This window comes from Polistes fuscatus, unplaced genomic scaffold (assembly GCF_010416935.1).
Source record: "Polistes fuscatus isolate 324 unplaced genomic scaffold, CU_Pfus_HIC Scaffold5, whole genome shotgun sequence".
NCBI classification, from domain to species: Eukaryota; Metazoa; Arthropoda; class Insecta; order Hymenoptera; family Vespidae; genus Polistes; species Polistes fuscatus.
In genome coordinates, this window is record NW_025113129.1 from 5,004,401 (window position 1) to 5,009,922 (window position 5,522).

The 5,522-nt window shown below is 35.3% G+C and overlaps 1 non-coding gene across 1 annotated transcript; it reads right to left on the reverse strand.

The window, feature by feature from the left end:
• Nucleotides 1-5,084: 5,084 nt before the first annotated feature.
• On the reverse strand, nucleotides 5,085-5,299 carry LOC122522682. Its single transcript, XR_006305131.1, has one exon. It is a non-coding gene; the product is annotated as a small nucleolar RNA U3 (small nucleolar RNA).
• Between the last annotated feature and the right edge of the window lie 223 nt (nucleotides 5,300-5,522).

The window sequence follows — 5,522 nt, forward strand, 5'->3', positions numbered from 1 at the left end:
CTAAAATTAATGTCAATAAACGTGAACTCAATTCAAAAAAACAAACGTAGATTTGAATTGAACAGCAGACTATCTCAACACGATCCTGATGTACTATTTATCTGTGAAACCAAACTCAAAGAGTCACACAAAGTATCCTTTAAAAACTACTCGTTAATAAGAACTGACCGTCCACGGGGCAAAGAGGGTGGTGGCACGGCAATTGCTATTAAAAACCACATTAAATATGATGTCATTCATTCTCCATCCTCTGGTAATAATCAAACTATTGAATATACAATTATTAACCTTCCAAGTGCAGACAACCCAGAACTGAAGACTTACTTTATTAGCATTTACGCGACTCCTGCAATAAAAAAGCCTTCAGAGACGAGCTTGACGCGCTGTGCGTAAAACTGGACCTCTCAAACCCAAATGCAACATTCTTGATGGCAGGTGACCTGAATGCTCGTCACAAACTTTGGGGAGACTCAAAATAAACGGTAGGGGTAAATTCCTAACCAAATGGGAATTGGAGAAGGCTCCGAACCTGAGAGCCAAAATCTTTCCACCCTGTGACGCATCTTATAACCCAAGTAAGTCTTACTTGGACTATTGTATAACTAACTTAAACCTTATCAATCTAAATGAAGGTAAAATTCCTATTGCTGACTACGACAGTGACCACAATGCTCTCATCTTCTCGGTTCAATTATCAACCCAGCTCCAACAAAAAACTGACTCAATAAAATACAATATCAAAGCAACCAAATGGGAAAAATTCTGCAAACACCTAGACAAGGAATTTCTCCTATCACCTCCCGATGACGGGAACCTCTCTATCACGGAGATCGACGATCTCATTGAAAAGATTTCCGGGCAATCACAAATTCAATTGAGTCCACAGTTCCTCAGTTTAAAAAGCGAGATAGTGTTTTGAAATATGTCAACTCAAGAATTAAAAAACTTCAAAAGAACAAGTCGCACCTTATCACCAAGCTTCATAAACTCTACAAAATTCGACCTCCTGACTATCAACAACAAATCTTCAACACTAAACACACCATAAAATTAATAAAGATAGAACTAGAGAAAGAATTCTCTGCTTCTATCAGCAGTTACTGGAATGGCTTATTAAAACAAGTCAACCACAGGGATCCTGCAACGTTCTTCCCGAAGATTAACAGGATACTCAGGCCTAGACAAAATATCTCGATTGCTAACCAAACGGTTAGTATAGATACCGACCTCATCACTCCTGGCAATGTGGACCGTTCGAAAGCTGTGACCGATCTGACAAATGGTTCAATCACCATCACTGATCCAATCGATAAGCTAAACCTAATAGGACAACACTATCAAAAAATCAATTCACCAAGACATCTGAATACGGGTACTCCTCTAAAAGCAATCATTGATATTGCATACAAAAAAATAAAAGATGAACTTGATGGGATAAGATCCACAGCCCAGACATTTACGACCTTCAGCGCCACAAACAAAGCCTCCCATCCTAATGTTGATGTGAATAATCAAATCATATTCCCAAGCACGTTGGGAGTCAAAAAGATCTTATCAAAACTACCTAATAAAACATCTAGTGGTCCAGACAACATTCCAGCAATGGTCCTAAAGCACCTACCTGATTCAATGATCTTTGCGCTAACGGTAGTATTCAACAACGCCATGAACGCAGCCTATTTTCCCAATGCTTGGAAATCTGCAAAAGTTTTGCCGATCCTGAAAAAAGGTAAAGACCCTACCAAACCGGCTAGTTACAGACCTATCAGTCTCACTAGCAACCTGAGTAAGGTCTACGAAATAATAATTAACAACTCCATCACCAGAACCTGTGAAGAGAAAAAAACCATCCCCGATCAACAGTACGGCTTCAAACGACGTCACTCGACCATTCACGCTACACACACTGTTGTTACTGATTGGCTGCAAGCCATTCATCATAAAGAACTCGTGGCGGCCGTGCTTATCGACTTAGAAAAAGCCTTCGACTCTGTTTGGCTACCAGGGCTTATCTTTACACTTTCCAAAGCTGGCTTTGAGAGTTGGCTAATATACCTGATCTTTGACATGACACATGGGAAAACTTTCCAGACCTGGGATGGCTGCAACATCTCCACGGTTGTCTTCGCAGTGCTTGAGGGTCTACAACAAGGTACGGTGAATTCCCCTATACTGTTCAACATCTACACCAGCAGACTCTTACGCATGTTCGGACTTAACACCATAACCGATAAGCATGGAAAGGCTTTTGCAGACGATTTTGTAGCTTATATAATTGGCACCAACCCACGACTACTACAAGATGAACTCAATGAGCTACTAAATAATATAAATAAGTTCTATCAGCAGTGGAACTTAAGAATAAACCCAGACAAATGTGAGTCTATCCTCATTAGACCACCGTTGACAAAAATGAACCAGAGAAGATCTGACCAAATAGCTGCCTTCCATCTGTCTACTGAGCACCCAGACACAAAACAAATGATTACGGTACCGCACAAAAATGAAGTGAAATACTTAGGCTTCTACCTGGACCACCTGTTAAAATTAAATATACACGTTGACAGACAACTGACAAAAGCCAAGATGGCCTTCCAGGCCAACAAAAGACTTTTTTACAACAAGAAACTTAACATCCGTGCAAAAGTGATCTGCTACCAGCTCTTGATAAGGCCTATACTCACCTATGGCTCTCCAATCTGGTGGAATATAAATGCTGCGACAATGGAAAAGCTAAGAGTCTTTGAACGTAGTTGTTTACGAGTCTGCTGTGGCACTTACAGAGACATAAATACAAACTTTCGCAAGTTTGTAAGTAACAAAGTCCTCTATGAACGAGCCAACATTCCGCGTATAGATAATTTTATTATCAAGCTGAATCGTGATTACTTTAGTAATCTCCCGTCAATCCAGAATGAAGAACTAAGCAGAGTATGCAACATGGACCAGTCCAAAGGCGAAAAATACAACGTGTCAGGCTTCATCTTCCCTCACATGTTCATTCACTTTGACCGGAACGATCTGATACAAGATCACAACAACATCCCCATAATTTATCATTATCTGCGTCCAAAAAATGATAAAAGAATCATGTACTCAGCTGACAGTTTTAATAAACAGCGACATAATTTCAGTATTCTACAGACATACCCCTGAGAGACCAACTGGACTTCCATAGACTCAACGACGCATACTGGTGGCTCACGGAGGAGACGCCACACCGGAAGCATCTGAGAAAGAGGAAAGACCTAGGGTGTCCCGCCCTTGTGTAGTTTACAGCTGACTGCACACCTTGCATATAGTGTACATAGTGTAAATATAATTTAGTTATAAGCATATAAGAGACCAAAATCTTGATGAAGTTTTACTATAATTTTACATCATTTATTAATTAATTAAACAATACAGACACTCATAGTGAACTATTCCAATACATTTAATTAAAACACGTATAATTTATGTTAAGAGTTTGTTGGTTGTGAGCAGCCCTACAAGGGCCAAGCAACATTATGTAATATTAGACTAAGACTGGCATTTTATTAAGTTGTTTGCTGCCATGTAATTCTCAGACTTTGTAAGTGAAAATGCAAATAAAAACTTATTTTAAAAAAATTAGCGTAAGTAGTAACGTCTTCGCTTTTCGCGCTGGGTATTTAACGTTCGATTCTTTGTGGGGGAATTATTTTTTTTATAAGTTTTTCTATCCTTAACAAGGAGACGGTCAGTGAGTCCAACCTCAGATTTTTTTCAAATTTTGCACTAACGATATAAAATTTATTAAGAAATCAACATTATTACGCGAGTAATAAAGTTACTAATTATAAATTAAATAATATCCAATAAATAACAAAAATTAATTTTTAACGTGCCGAAACGAGACATTTTTTAGGATGATATTTACAGGATGAATTTGTAATTTAAATAATAAATCTTCCTTTATTTGTGCAAGATGTAAAAAAATTTATTGCTTTTAATTTTTTTGTAATAATTTTAATTTTTTTCTATATATAATTAGAAATTAGGAAATGTAAAAACAATTTATATAACCTAAGGATAGAAAAACTTATAAAAAAAATAATTCCCCCACGAAGAATCGAACGTTAAATACCCAGCGCGAGAAGCGAAGACGTTACTACTTACGCTAACGCACCAATTGATAATAGCTCAATTTATTTCGTACAATTCTTAAGACTTCGAAGATGAATCAGAATGCATTACTGTTTTCTTATAACATAATAAAAATGAATTAAAATTATGTATAGACAAAAAATAAATTCCACGTTTTTAGAATATCCTTTCATATATATCTTGAATTAATTTTATGTGTGGATATAAAATTCTTCTTTTTCAAATATGTATTTAATTTGATACACTAATAAATTTTTACGAGACAAAAAGTCAGTAATTTAAAATTTTATAAAATACATAATTTAATAGGAAAAATATTTAAATTTTAAATTTTAACTTTTGTTTGAAACTTTTTTCGACTAAATGCCTAGATTCTTAGATAAGGCCATATCTAACCCTTTTTTACCCTTTTTCTCAAAACCTCGGTATTAGACTTTAATAAAATTAGTACCATGCGATTCAGCGTCGTCAACTTACCTTTAGATCAAATTTGCAAGCGTTCAGCTAAAAAAGTCGATGTTTGGCCCCTTTTGACTGGCCTAAAATGCTTTGGTTTGGATTTGATCAATACATCTTTGAAATACAGCATCAATTATTGTTTTTGATTTTGTTGTCAATTCAGTGTGACTGCTGTACATTTTTTAATTTAATTTGGTATTCAGGAACTCAATTAATGGGAAGCGCTGTATCCAATGCAATATTTACATTAATATCCCCACTTAAAGTCATTGGAATGTTATCATAATCTTTTTAAGAATTCGCTATACTTCTGGTGTAACTTTATTAATTCTTTTGGATGACCTATAGATGTAAATGTTGAATCTCTTTTCAGTGTCGTTTTTTCGTTTCCTTGAGTTGTAAATCACAATTCTAAAGAAGTTCTCATTTCAAAAAAATCATTGGAAAATAAATATTATTAAATAAAAATGTATTTAATTTTAAATGTTTCTTTCATATCTACTCAGAAAACTTCGCTTCCCATAGCTCCCTTTACTAATTAACAGGCGTGAACGATCATCAGTGATCAAAATCTTGACGTTAAAACCAAAATTTTGAATCGACCTCCCGCTCAAAAAAAAGAGCTACAACTGTCATCGTAGTTGCATCGACTCAGCTTTACACTTGGCAGTTTTTAAATATATATAGTGATAATCCCATGAGGTACGATCTTCAATTTTACTTGTGCTTGAATATTATATACAGACCAAACAGCACAAAAAAGTTGGCATAAAACTTCCAGAATTAAGAAAAATAAAGATATACATTTACATGCTAGCTATTTGCTAATTCGAAATCCATATGTTTAAAAATTTTTATTAATTATTTAATTAGTTATTGATAATTAAATATTGGAAAATTTTATCCTCAGTAAAGCAACGTAGTTGGCCACAGAA